Source organism: Sciurus vulgaris (genome assembly GCF_902686455.1).
Source record: "Sciurus vulgaris genome assembly, chromosome: 6".
Classification (NCBI taxonomy): Eukaryota; Metazoa; Chordata; class Mammalia; order Rodentia; family Sciuridae; genus Sciurus; species Sciurus vulgaris.
In genome coordinates this window covers 8080301-8094711 of record NC_136466.1, presented here as the reverse complement: position 1 = coordinate 8094711, position 14411 = coordinate 8080301, and positions in this window count along the sequence as shown.

Sequence of the window (14411 nt, the reverse complement as noted above, 5' to 3'; positions counted from 1 at the left end):
GCCTGACCCCAGGGGAGTGCCTGGATACAACACCCACTTGGTATAGACTAGCTGTTGGTCTCTATCCTTTATGGTGGGCTTCTTTTTCTTCTTGTCTCCACGTATTTATTCAAGGATCATGCCAATCATGCCAATTACTATTCTAATTCTTAGACTGGACTGCTGTTCATTTCTTGACCATCAGCATCCAAAAGTTCTGGAGATGCCTGTCTCTACTGTTTTGGCCACCTCTGCACCAGCCAATCGTCGCTTCTTTTCTGGTTTGTTTCTTTCTGATGTTTTCCAGCCTCTCTAATGACAGGTTGCATCCACGCGCAGTAAGAAAAGAGAGCCTTACCAAGCGGAAGTCCTTCACACCCATCAACACTGCCACCACCTCTGCCACCAAAGCACTACTTCAGACAAGACGTCAGGCTGTGGTGTTTGAAACACATTGTCATTTCAGATTATTACTAAAGGATGTCTAGTGGAAGAGGCAGCCTGGGAGGGAGAAGTTGGGCCTTGATTGAGTTTGGGGCTAGCGTTCCACTTATCAGCCAGGTGATGAGCAATCCGCAAGTGTTCTGGGCCGGGCTTGCTTATTTCTAAGGTGAGGCTAACAAGGCCTCCTTTCAGGGTTGTCGGGAAAATCAGAGATAATATATGTGCAAAACCTGGCACGCGGTAGACCTTCAGTAGCTGATAGCAAAAAAGACATCTTAATACACCACCCTGGTGTATTCAGCTGTGGTGCTGTGGTCTGTTACTGGACAGGAGCCTTGGCTAACGCAAACCTAGAGTAAGACTAATAATGTATTGCTTTCATGTGTTTAGTCTCCCGTAGGTGCAGGAAGCCCCAGACAGGCTCTCCATGGGTGGACTCACTGGTGGCAAGCGCTTGTCAAGCTCTGCTTGCCCAGAAGCTGTGCCCCTTCCTGCCTCAGCACATCTCATTCTCCAGGGACCTCCCTCGGCCCCAGTTACTTCTAGTTGCCTACCCAACATCCAGCACCCAGTTTTGCCGGGGGCCGCGGGGTGTCCTCTTAAAGTATCTTCTTCCCTGGATTCTCTGGCTGCAGGCATGACTGTAGTCCCCAGTTCTGGTTGGGGTAGAGCTGAGGGATTCTGGGAAGGCTCTGCCTTGCTATACAAGCGAGGCCTTGAGCCAGCACCCCAAGGGTTAGCCGGGGCCACATAACTCTACCTGGTCAACAAATTGTGAGCAGAGTGACTTGTGTCACTTGTAGGCTAGGATATTTACATACCAATGGGAGATAGCCCTCTCTCCAGAGTGCTCTTCCCTCTACCATGGCATCTAGGAAAATTTGAGATTATGGTTGATCTATGATCTTGGGCTTCAAAATAAAGAGGCATGCAGCAGAAGCCCCAGCTGACTGTCATGGGTATGTACCTGGAATTATAAATATGGCCTTGGTCATCCTCATGATGCAACATTTTAAGTTACTGAGATTTTGGAGTTCTTTGTTACTGCAGCATAAGCTAGCCTATCCTGACTGATAAACCCTGACTGCATTCGTCCACTAACTCTGTCATTTATGGAATAACCAAACCTAAAAGCTAATGAGTGAATGACTGAATGCATGAATTAATCAGATCTTTGTCCTGGGTTATATTTAGGTAACCGTAACACATTGTATATTACAGAAAGGATTTTGAATGTTTTTGAAACATTCAAAAATGACAAATGTTCGAGGAGATAGATATGTTTACCCTAGTTTAAACATTATGCAGCGTGTATATGTATCAAAACAGAACACACTGCCCTGTGAGTATGTATAATTTTCACAGGAAAATTTTAAATTTAGAAAGTCCTCCTCCTGAGACCCATCTCCTCATGTCCTCCGTAGGAGTGACTGTAAATCCACCTGGTTTCTTTTGAGTCTCTTTTTGGCAGGCTTAGCTCCGTCCTGCTTCAACTTTGCTGTTTGTCAAGATTCCCCAAGGGCCTCATTAACAATAGAGATGCCCAGTAGCTCCAGTTTGGATCTGGAATGTCCCCCAAGGCTTGGTCCTGTTGGGAGGTGGCCCTTCCGGGAGGAAGCTGGATCACCAGGGCCTGCCCTTGAAGGACGCTGGCTCTTTCCTCTCCCACTCTGCTTCGTGGCCGCCATGAGGGGAGCAGCCTCCTCGTCCATCCGCTCCCACCACGTCACCACGGGCCCAAAGCAGCAGAGCCTAGCGGCCCTCAGCCTCTGAAGCTGAGCCCAGGTGAAGCTTTCCTCCTCTGAAGTGATCACCCGTGTTAATCGGACCAAGCAGCAGGAAGCCGGCGCACCCCGTCGTTTCCCCACCCCACAGAGCCAGTCTCCAGAGTGGGTGGCGGCCGCCTCCATTTTAAGCAAGCCTCGCAGGGGTCTGACCTGTGCCAGCGGGAGGCTGTCCTCTGGGTGGAGGCTGCAGAGGCCACCGCCTGGCCAGGAAGCCTGAATATCAGAACCTGCAGGCTCTGCGGCGGCTCTCCATCTCCTCGCGGCACTCCTACTCCTTCCTGGCGCTCTTTCCAGCTGGCCTGTCCTTCCTACACGCGGTCACCTCTCGGGGAGATGCCCTTGACCGCCACGGCATCACCTCTGTGGGTGGCGTCTGCTCGCTGCCTCTGTCTCTCGTCTGTAAAAGAGGAGGAGAGGAGAAGGTGGCCAGAGAGCCTTCTGCGAGGCGGGACGTCACATGGCCCAACTCCCCATCCAGAGCAGAGCACGGGACCTGGGCCTGCTGCTCCTGGGCCCCCACTGGAGGGCAGGGGTACTTGGCAGAGATCGGGTGCTGCTGCCTTGTGGGGTGATAAGGCTCCTTTGTTCCTGCCAGGGCTTCTCCACAACTCTGGAGAGAAGGTCGTGATTTCAGGGCTCTGGATGGTGAGGCCCAGGCAGGTGAATGGCCCTCCTTCCCCCCGCCATGCCCTCTCTGCCCACTCCCACCTCCTGATGGGGCCAGGGGAGTCTTGGAGGGGACTGGCCCTGGGTGTCCAGGGTGGCTCAAGTGCCATCTCTCTAGCCAGGCCCTGTGCAGGGCAGGCCGAGGGGTGTCCCTTCTACTTCTGAGGACAGAGTGGGCCCAGCATGGACTGCAGCTTTATGAGAACAGAGTTGAAATCCTTGGGACTCAGGGAAGAAGGAGCCGGGAAACAGCAGAGCAGGGAAACGGCAGAGTCACTGCAGGGGAAGGCTGGGCGCCTGACCTGTGGAGGCTCCTTTCCTGCCACACGGCCAGCCAGATCCATCTCACAGACCAGAAGATTGACATTCAGCGAGGGGAAGTCACTAGCCAGCGTCGGAACCAGGCCTGTCTTATGCCTGGAATTCTCTTCCGTGCTGTGCTGGGAGGAGTTGGCCTTTGGGGCCTGTGTGGAATCCTGGCCCCACTCCACACGGCGGCGAATCAGGGGATCAGATCTCTCCTCGGGGCCTCAGAGTCCCTGAGCGTGGTGAGGGTGATCGGGAGAGTCACAGATGCCCGGCGATCGCTGAGTTCTAGTCTGTGCCCACTGTTAAAGGTCAGAGGGGAAGAGCTCAGTCGTGGGATGCTGAGCAGGAAAGGGGCTGAGCAGGGCGGGGGCACTGCCCAGGAGTCCACGGCTGCCCACTTGGGAAGCTCTCTCAGGACACTGGTGTTGTTTGACATGGTCCTTGGCTGGTCTGGCTGCTTGTCCAGCTCCATGGTGACCTGGGCACTCACCTCCGCCCCTCCCTGGCGCCTGCACTGCTGGACTCCGTGCTGGGATGAGGAACGATGGGCGACTCCCCACCTCTGCGCTCCCCACCTCGCTCACCCTAGACAGCCAAGGCAGGAAGACTGCGGACCGAGTCCTGGGGCTTACTCAGGAAGCAGGTAGGGGCCTGCCCTGCTCCTTCCGCCGCCCTCTCTGACCAAACCTGAGAGACAGACTTTTGGTTTGGACGTGGGCCCCAGAGACAGTCTGCCTGGGTTTGATTCCCAGCAGTGCTGGCTGAAGCCTTGGGCAAGTTATTCCTCAGCTCTACGAGGCCTCAGTTTCCCCCCTTGGAAAACAGAAGATAAAAACAGTGTGCCCTGGACTTTCTCTAAATGAGCAGAACATTGTGTACAAGGTGCCTGGTGGGAAGTCAGCAGTTGGTAGGTGCTGGTAAATCACTGCTGTGGCCTGCTGGTGACAATCTGTCCCCCAGGTACAGGTCCGCATCCTCAGGAGCAGATCTAACCCCTTCCATCTCCATCCTGGGTTCAGAGGGTGCCGCCTGCAGGGAGAGACCTGGATATCGCCTCCACCTTGTACCTCAACCCGGAGGAGAGCAGAGTCTCGACAGAGGTGTCCATGACGGTGCTGCCGGGATGGGGGTGGTGTAGAGGCCGCAAGGGCAGAGCTTGAGGCAGCCGTGCAGCGTCACCAAGGGAGGGGGCCCTTGGGTGGAGTGCTAATGCATGCAGCGGGCCCTTTGCAGAGGCCTCTGGACACGCTTTCTGCACTTGGACATCACAGTAGGAGGTGGACACCCACAGTCGGTAGGAAGTGGAGACCCCTTCTACCACGGAGCCCAGAGATCAGAGTTCCCCGCTTTCCGAATCTGTGGTGCTGCCTCTGGCCATCTGGGGCCACTCTGACACTCTGACGTTGCCCCATGTTGGGGCAGCTGTCAGCCTGCAGAACAGCCCGCAGGGGCACGTGAGACCTACCTGGTGGGCAGCTTTGGAGGCACTCGATGCCATGTCTGCCTCAGTGCTGGGGCAGTGACATGTCCCCTGGATGTCCAGCAGCGTGACTTTAGGTCTGGCTCCTGTCCTTGTAGTTTCCAAACCTGGCTTTCTGGTCCTCCCAGAGATTCTGAGAGCCGTAACCCATCTTATCTATAGATGGATAGATCTTTGCTTGAAGAGTAGCCAGAATTAACTTCCATTGAGCCCAAGCAGGTGTATGTGAATAAGCAGAGAAGGAAGGGGCCCCAGGCCGAAGCTCCAAGGCTTGCAGAGCTTGGCTGCATTCTGAAGATCCTGCAAGTCCCACGGACTGTGTGGAGTTGCAGGTGTGTATCTGGGGTGGTGGGGACCCCAGGTGGTGAACTTGATGAAGTGGACTGGGACCACAAATACTACCATTTCAGAGGTCGAACTTGACCTTGGGGTGGAAACAATGATTTTCAAATAGGGCAGGATGAGAAATTCACAAGGATTTCTCTGGGACAGCCCAGAAGTATGATTGGATTGCGTGACATGGAGACAGGAAAATCATTGAGAGGATGGCAGAAATCATGTCGTGGGGCGGCTATTGGCTAGGGTGGCCCTGCCGCTTGAGATCTAGCAGAGATTGCTCACCTCTCCCCACGCCATCCTAGGTCCTCCCAGCCTGACCCTCTTCAGTTTCTGCATATTCCCTGTGGTCACCTGTGCTTTGGAGAGCCTGCCCCTGCTGTGTTCAGTGTGATGTGTGGATTTTCAGGTGAAACTCAGCACCTCGATGCCTTGGTACTGACTCAAGTTCTGCAGGTGTCAGAGCAGGAACTGACATTTCACAACATTAGAAAGAAGCAAGTTGCACTTTCAACTTCCTTGTTCCTGGAATCTCTTCCTGAGGGACTCATGGCCAGCTGCTTCCCCTCCGGAGTGTGCCCGCCCCACCCAACTCTCTCCTGCCCGAACCTGCTCCTGCCTCCTCTCCACTCCCACCCTTGCCCATGGTGGAATACCAGACTGTCACCGTGGGATGGGGGCCCAACAAGTCAGCTCCCTGGAGCTCTTTCCTCCAAACTCAGCTCCAGAACCACTCTTGCATCTGCAGATCCATCAAAGCAGTCATCCAAACATGGAAGCCATTCTATCACAATGAAGGCAGGAAGTCATCCTGGGTAGCAATTATCTTCCTGCCTCTATTAGAGTGGTCAGTTGCATTTTGCAAACTAATAGTGGCTGATGCAAGACAGATGCTTGTCTCTCTGTGAGCAAGTCTGGAGGAAGATGGTCCTGAACTGACAGGGCAGTGTGGAGACCCCTCCAGCCCCTTCTCTGCTCTCTGCCTTAACTTGCTGCCTCCTTATCCAAGATGTGGAGGGGGGGCAGCAAAGCAGGCTGGGAAATGTAGTCTTTGAGTTTTTGATGTAGTTTCCTATTAAAACTTGAGGTTCACATGATTATGGATGAAGTGACAAATGCATATTGGAGGAAGTGAGTGGTCGGTACTGTAGCTATGAAATCCACTTATCTCGGAAATTACAACTAAAGCCTTCCCCGGACTGGGTGCCTGAAGTTCTGGCATTTAGTCTGTTGTCATTGAGCAAGACGGCAGCAGCTGTTACACAGGCTGCATTTAAAAGTGCTAGCACTGAAACTTTCAGAAGGGCTTTGGAACCAGGCAGACCCAGGAGCGTGAGTCCCCTCAGAGGGCAGACAGACCCAAGTTCATGGTGCCTGGCTCCCTGGCAGCTTCCCCTGTGTCTCAGTCCATCCTCTATTAATATGAAAAACTACCTGAGGCCAGGAAATTTATAGAGACCAGAAGTTCATGTAGCTCACAGTTCTGTAGGCTGGGAGTCCCAGAGCGTGGCGCCCACAGCTGCTGAGGACCTCGTGCTGCGTCATGACGTGGCGGAGGGCAGCAGAAGGGAAGACAGAGCAGGTGCTCTAGCTTGGGTCCATGTTCCACTTCTGGAAAAGCCACGGATGCCTTCCTGGGGGCCTCACCCTTGGGACCTCATGTACCCCTCACGGACTGCCAAAGGTCCCACCTCCAAACTATTCATGTGAATTTTGGGATTACGTTTCCAACACGCGCACTTTGGGGATAAACACTCAATCACAGCTCCAGAACTCACTCGGCCTCTAATCTCTCTGGAGCTGAGACACAGAGGGTCCAAGAGGTCAATGGACTCTCTAGATGTCCCAGCGCCTGCTGCCTGGCAGGCAGTTACATATGGAGGGGTCATTTCCAGAGGAAGCCTGGGCTGCAGAGAAATGCCTTTCTGGGTGGACGGTGTACCGGTGAAGGAGCCCAGGGCAAGAACAGGCTGCTGCCAAGCTCCAAGGCCTGGCTGGCCCCCGACTCCCACCACTCCTGGCCCACCAGGCGCCATCGGCCACTGTGTTTTGAACATCTGCAGCTGCCACCCGTAATTTGAGAGGAAGTTCTTCCATGCCACACCCCAAAGCAGGGCTCCCTGCAGCCCCTGGGTGCTGCTAGAGGTGTGTGCACGTCTGGGGGCTCAACACCGTTGCTGGGTAGGCTTGGGTTGAGGGTCCATGTAGGGGCCACAGGCTTCACTGACCTTCCTCACCAGACAGGTAGTCCCAGCAATCTGCCTACTAGACCCAAGGCAGGAGGACGCTCGGTTCCACGCAGAGCCATGTGACTAGTTCTGGACAAGTGAGATGTGACATCTGGGCAAGAGACTTACTTGCTGCACTAGCTCCCTGTGTCCCTCTGCCATGGTGATGGCAGGTGATGTCTGACATGGGGGATGCCCGTCAACCTGTTTCTGGGTTAGGGATGACCTGCGCAGAGTTCTCGGCTGACCCTTGATGGACACGCAGCATGGACAGGAAGTAACTCTTAACTGGTGTTGAACCACTGAGGTCTGGGGGGCTCTGTTAGCCAGCATCACCCAGCCTCGCTTGATGGCGTGTGTGCATTTGCCAGCAACTTGGTTGCCTGGCATCTCAGTGGCCTTCTATTTGGAGGACATTCCTCAGCCTTTGGGTCTCGTTGGTCGGCAAAGCCTTCTTGTGGATGGCATGAATGCCAGATCCCCACGTCCCTGGCCTCCTCTGCAGCTCAGGGCCACGGCTGAGCCAGCAGAGATGGTCCATGGCAGCAGTGCCCAGGGCCAGCTGTGCTGGTGCAGCTGTGGCCACGACATTGCTGGGCGGTCTGCATCAAGAGTTTGGGTGTGTGACCTCCCTTTTTCCTTGCCGAGTTCCTACCCTGGTTCTCTAGCCATCTTGTCTAGTCTGTGAGCTAACCAGTGTCCTTGCATCTTCAACCACCCGTCCATTCATGTTGTTGACGACTAGGAACATGGGGCTGATCTAGCTGGTCAGGGGTCTGTGCGGGGCTGCAGGGAGGCTGGTGTGGAGGAAGGAGCCGGCAGGACTGCCTGGCTGCACGCGCTGCATGCTCTTGCCTCTCCCGGGGCAGCCCTGCCTCTCTCCCAGAGCCAGCTGAAGGGTGTGCGCAGAGGGGTTCTGCTCAGACTTGGTCAGCCTTTGGGCGTGTGGACTTCACGTTCCTTATCTGTAAAATGGGGCCCTCCCTTTACGGTGGGCGCGAGGAATATATCTGGAGAATATATCTGAGGGCTAGGGTAGCAGCTCAGTGGCGGAGTGCTTGCCTGGCGTGCTCTAGGCCCCAGACCGGGTTCCATTCCCAGTCCAAAAAAAGAAGGAGTATCTGGGAAGTTTCTGGGAGCCACAAAACAAAGCCCCAGCACAAGCTCCCACATTATTACTACAAGAGTCCCCCTTGTCTGGGGGACACACATTCCACGACCCCCAGTGGAGAGTACCAAAAGCTGCATATGCTGTACTTCACTCTTGACTTAGATCTTAGCCACCTCCGCATGTGATTTTTCTTTCCTTATTAGGCTGAGAACGTTGGCCTTTTCACTTCAAGGAAACACTCTAGGGCTACTTGCTGTCCTATCCTACTTGCCAGCATCATGACTGGTGCCCTTTGGGGCCCTTATTAAATAGGATAAGGGGACTTCAGCCCGAGCATTGTGATACCATGGTGGTTGATTTGGTAACAGAGAGGGTTACCAACAGGAGGGTAGTGTACACAGCACAGATACGCCGAACAGGGGGGATTTGTGTCTCAGGGCAGAACAGGCAGTACAAGGTCTCACCACACCACTCAGAACAGTGTGCAAGTCAAGACTGACAAACCATTTGTTTCCAGAAATTTCCACTTAATGTTTTTGGACGGCAGATCACTACGGGCAGCTGACACTATGGAAAGTGGAACCAGGTGGGGGACTGCCATGTAAGTGCTGACGGGCATGGCTACATCCAACTGGAAAATCCTGAACCGAATGACCAGGAAAAATAGAACCTAGCATCTACCACTTACCCCGGGTGAGAGTTACAGACTAGTTTTCTCAGTTTAGATCCTCTGATCTACTCAAAAGACCAGAGAACCCAGCCTCGAGGGAATGAAGAGATTCCCGGTGGACTTGGTAAAAGCAGAGATGCACAGAGGTGGGAAAAGATATTAGGGACTCTTTTATTTAACCCTCAATTTGCAGAGTTCAGAGAGGGTGAGCCATGGACCCACAGCCACCCAGCAGTCTGTGGCTGAGCTTGGGTTTGAGATGGCCTTCCTTTCATCCTGATAGTGGGCTGCACTCTGGTGTTGTGCTGTCACCCCAATTGGCAAAAATGAACTGGAAATGAACTGACAATGGCCCCTCAGGTTGATGGCCTCCTCTCATGACAACCTGTGACCGGGATCCCCACACACTCCTCGAGGAGGATCCTGCCAGAGCCCCTTCCCTTTTCTCTCTCAGCCCCTAAACCACTTTCTTGAGGGAGGGTGAAGAATTGCTGAATCGATCTTTTTAAATCAACAGGGATCGGAACCAAAGACGCTGGGCGGAGGAGAGCGTCCTCACCCACCCGGGATGAAGCGCGGCCTTGTTCCCGCAGGCTCTGCCCCAGATTCACCGGCCGATTTCCGAATCGTTGGCAGTTTTCTCTGCACTGTCCTGACAACCCTCGGCTGTGAAATTAAAAAGCTAGTCACTGAATCTCGCTCCCGAGGGCTTGGTCCTTGCCAGCCAGGCGACAGGGAGATGGGGAGAGGAGCCTGCACTTGGCCTGTGGGGGCGGAAACGCCTCCAGAATGATAATGGACCGGGTGGGGAGGCGGGACATATGCAGGAGTGAAGGGAGGAGAGGATGGAAGAGTGGGCTTGGCTTCACATTGAGGCCCAGCCCTCCGCCAGGACCAGCTTCAGCTGCTGACCAGGGTCCCCACACCGGCACCCCGGGGAGAGCCCAGGGCCCAGAGCTGGAATTAGGGGGAAGTGGCTCCCAACTGGGCCAGCCCTGGGAGGCAGCGGCCCTGGCCAGCTGCCCTCTGCCCTGGCCTCCTTGTGTCCTCAAATGCAGACACCAGTGCTCAGTCACACAATACCCCCTCCCCAGGAATTTTAAGGAATCCTCTAGAGGAATTTTAATCGTCCTTAATGAGGAAGGAGCTTTCTAGAAGACCACTGGGGTGGGGCTCACTGTGACACAGGTGTCCCCGAGGCACAGGAGGAGGAGGAGGCCTGGTTGCCTGGTTGTCCTGCTCTCTGGGTCCCAGCCCTCGACTCTGGGACGCACCCGAGCGAGGGGCCAGCAGGCGCTTGACGGTAAAGCCATAGGAACAGCTGCGCTCAGAGGGCTCCTGCTCCAACCTGGCCTTCCTGGGACTTCGTACCGACCTCGTGAGCTGGGGTCGCAGAAGAGGCCTCTGGGCACTCGGTGTTGGGGCGAGCAGGGTGAAGCTGCAGCCACACCTCCAGACACTTGGCCAGGACCCCTGAGTCTGCCTCCTCGTCTGGAAAGCAGGAGTCGCCACGGTGGCTGCTCAGAGGCGGCTGGTGGCTTTGGCAGGGCTGGCGCGGGAGTGCTGGTGGAAGTCAGTGCTCAGGTCCCCGCGTCCTGGAACCGCGTCCTGGCTGGGCAGGCCGGGCGCTCGAGGGCCTGGCAGCAGTGGCCCTCCTCTTGAGCTGAGCTCCATCAACAACGCAGAGGTTTCAGGCGCCTCCTACACGCGGGGGCCATGACAGCAAGCCCAAGGTGACACCACCAGTGTTTGTGGCGCTTACAAGCCAGCGGCCAACAACCCGTGAACAAAGTCAGGATCAAAGCCATGTTGGGATGCGCAAGTAGGTGGCCAGGGAGAGCCTGGCTGGGAGGTGAGGAGGCCTCTGAGAAGAAGGGCTGGCACAGCCAGACGCAGGGATAGGGCACCCAGGAAGAGGGCGCCCAGGGAGAGGGCCCAGGGAGAGGGCGCCCAGGGAGAGGGGGCCCAAGGAGAGGGTGTCCAGGGAGAGGGTGTCCAGGGAGAGGGTGTCCAGGGAGAGGGTGTCCAGGGAGAGGGCGTTTGGGGAGAAAATGCCCAGGGAGAGGGCACCCGGGGAGAGGTGCAACAGGCTACTGTGGAGGGGACAAACGTGGCCATGCTGGAGGTCGGTGTGACACTTGATGGGACAGCAGGACGTGGCTGGCAGGTGAGGTGGGAGGGAGGCCTGCAGGACTGTGGGCTGCTTCCCGAGGGCTGGGAGGCCATTGGAAGTGGTGTTACATGTCAGGAGCAGGAAAGGCAGAAAGTCGGCCTGCAGCCTGGAGCTGAGTTGCCGCCCACCATGGGTGACGGTGCGGGTTGCTCTCCCTGATGTCCCTCCAGAAGTGGGCTCCGCCCCCCAGTGCCCTGTGCCTGCTGGGCAGGTCCTTCTGGACAGCATCGCACTCTGCAGAACGCAGACTTGTTCTGTGGGGCCTGTCTTAGTCCCTTGTCTGTTGCTGTAACTGAACACCCACAGACTGGACAGTTATAAAGGACAGCAGTTTGACTCACAGACCTGGAGGCTGGGAAGCCCAAGAGTACCTCCAGCCTCTGGTGGGGCTTCTTGCTTTCTTGCCACATCCTGACAGGCGGGGGCGTTAGGGAGTGAGAGAGCAGGTGGGCTTACTCAGGTCTGTCTTCCGGGTCTTTACAAAGTCACTAAGGCCCTCATGGGGACCCTACCCACACGACCTCATCTAGCCCTAAATCCCTCCCCAAAGTCCCACTTCTGCACACCATTAACATGCATTTGGGGATTCGGCTTCCAGCACAAGATTCTGGGCAGTGCTCTCCCTTACCTGGGCCGCACCTGCGTGGGGGAGACCCTCTCGGCCCTCCCTGCGGGGAGCGTGTGCTGTGCTGCCCACCCTGCTGGGGTAGGAGTCACCCTTCCCAAGCTGGGCCTGATGGGGCTGTGGCCGGGTGTCCTCCAGAGTGGGCTGGTCCCCCAGGCCCCAGGCTGAGCTTCTCCCTGTGACCAAGCCTCCCCTGGTCAAGCCACGACAGAGGCCCTGAAGCCACCTGGGGGTCCATTGTGGTGTGCTAAGACCATGTTGGCATGACCAGCTGATTCACGATGTGGTGCCCCCTTGGGGTCATACAACCCAGGGCCTGTGGAACTGTAGAGTCGAAGACTCTTTCCACTGACAGGGAGCCGAGAAGTTAGGAGGCATTGAATCCAGCTTCATTCACGAGTTCAGAGGTGCAAGCACCTACTACGTGCCATGCGTCATATTAGTGCTGGGTCGTATACCGAATATGGGACTCTACGGTGAACAAATCAGAAGTGATGTGGGTGACATCAGTATTTTTAGCGGTGGTGGTGGGGGTGAAGACAAAATAAGAATGTGATTGTGAACCAGGACTAATGAGAGAAAGGACTAGAACAAAGCACACAGCACCTAGGCTCCAGGTGTGGTCAGGCCTGGTCTGGTGGTTCGGGAGGCTTGGAAGGCCCGTCACCACGCACTGTTCTGGAGGGTAGGCACAGACACCCAGAAGGCTCGCGCACAGGTGCGTCCCACTATTGACAAAGCATGCCATGTTGACTCATGGCGAACGCTATGCTATAGGGAAAGTCTCAATTCTGGCTAGTATTGAGATTAGTGGGCAATCCTGACACTAATGAGAGTTGTTGAGTTTAATGACCTGTCGCCTGTGTTTGCAAACATGAAGACATGGACAGATGAAAGGCTGTGGAGCATCTCCAGCATCAGGCAGGCACGGAAGCTGGATATTTACTGTCCCCTGCAGGCCAAGCCCCACGCTCAGGCGGAGTCCCTAACCCCCATGACCATCCAACCCTGCTTTCCAAGTGGCCAGCCTGCAAATTCCCAGGTGGTCTTCAAGACCTGACCTTGTCACTAGATCTCTGCAGAAGAACCTGGCGGAGTTTGGAATGGGTGCAGCTCATTCTCCAGCGGGTTAGGTTCTCACACTTGATAAAGTCCAGAATACCTACATGGAGGTGGGGCGGCCACAGGGAGGACTTCCCTAGGGCCCAGCAACCTCCTTTTGGCTTAGGAAATACAGAATTCCTGTTTGAGAAAAGAGGGCTGCTGTTTCTGCCTCCAATCCCATGTTCCCATTTGGTTTGAAGCAGGGACCCACTCCAGAGTGGATTTTCTCCCGCCTCTGGCTCATCTCCTCCCTCCCCCCCGCCCACCCCCCTTTCTCTCCTTTTAAGCCCCCACACTTCCCATCTTTTGATCTGGCTGTAGTAGTGCCAGGGTCTTAATGTTCAAGAAAAGTCGTGTCACCCTGGAGCTGCTGACCTAAATCATAATTGTCCACTGCCTCTGTCTTTCTCCTCGAATGGAGGCAATTTAACAACACAGGGGTTTATTTGAGCAAAGATTAATTTCCCCCCCGTCTTCTGGGTTCGGTGGGACTAAGTGAGGAACAGATGGACAGCTCCTCCCTCGGTGGGAACTGCTCTGTGCCGGGAACTCTCCAGGCGCTGGAGGCAGACATAGCAGGCCCTGGTGCCACGGGGCAGGGCTCTGCACCAGCAGAGGCGAGGCCTACTGTGGACCCTGAAGCCTCCTGGGTGGGGTGCGGAACCAACGTAGCCCTGAAACTTGGAAGGGCTTGGGATTGAGGGCCAGGCTCTCCTGCCTCTGCTGGAGGGAGAACAGGCCTGTCCCCTCCAAGTCCCCTGTCCCCACACTGAGAGGACTGGCCTTCTTGCCTCGTTCCCCCCCTCCTTCAGTGCAGCCCACACCTGGTGTCTGTGATGTCACCCTTCCTCTGCCCTCTTCTCTGGGGCTGCCAGCCCTCTCCTCTCTGCTGGTTGTGGGGACGCTTCCTGGGGTCTCCCAAGACCCAAATGCCTGGACTCAGCAACAAAGCAAGGAGTGTGCCAGAAAGGACCTGGGCTTTGGCATCACTCGGACCTGAGTCCGGAAGTGGCTCTGCTGTCACGGGCTTGGGCAAGCCAGGCGGCAAACAGCGCCCAGTCCTCTCCGGTGACCTGGGAACGGTAACCCCGCTTCACCTATCTCGCGGGACTGAAGAAGATAAGCGAGGATAAGTGGTCTGGTGTAGATGGGATGCCTGGAAATACCAGTGCCAACTTCCCTGTCCAAGCAGGATGGTGGAGCCTGTCCCTGCAGGCAGGAGGGGCAGCATTGTGTGATGGAATCCGATCACCCTGGGCTTGGTCCAGGCTCCTGGCCCCAGGACAGGTGGACCTGGGACAAGTGACTTATCCTATCTGAGCTCCTGCCTCGATCTACAAACCAGAGATACCCAGGGTCCCCCTGGAGGACTGTGCTCAGGACGTTGGCACTGGACGACGTAGGTGGAGTGTTGAACCCAGGGCATGTAGATGGTACTGGCATGTTGTCCTGGCGACCCCCGGAGCCAGCCACTGAGGTCACGCCCCTTGGTGGGATCA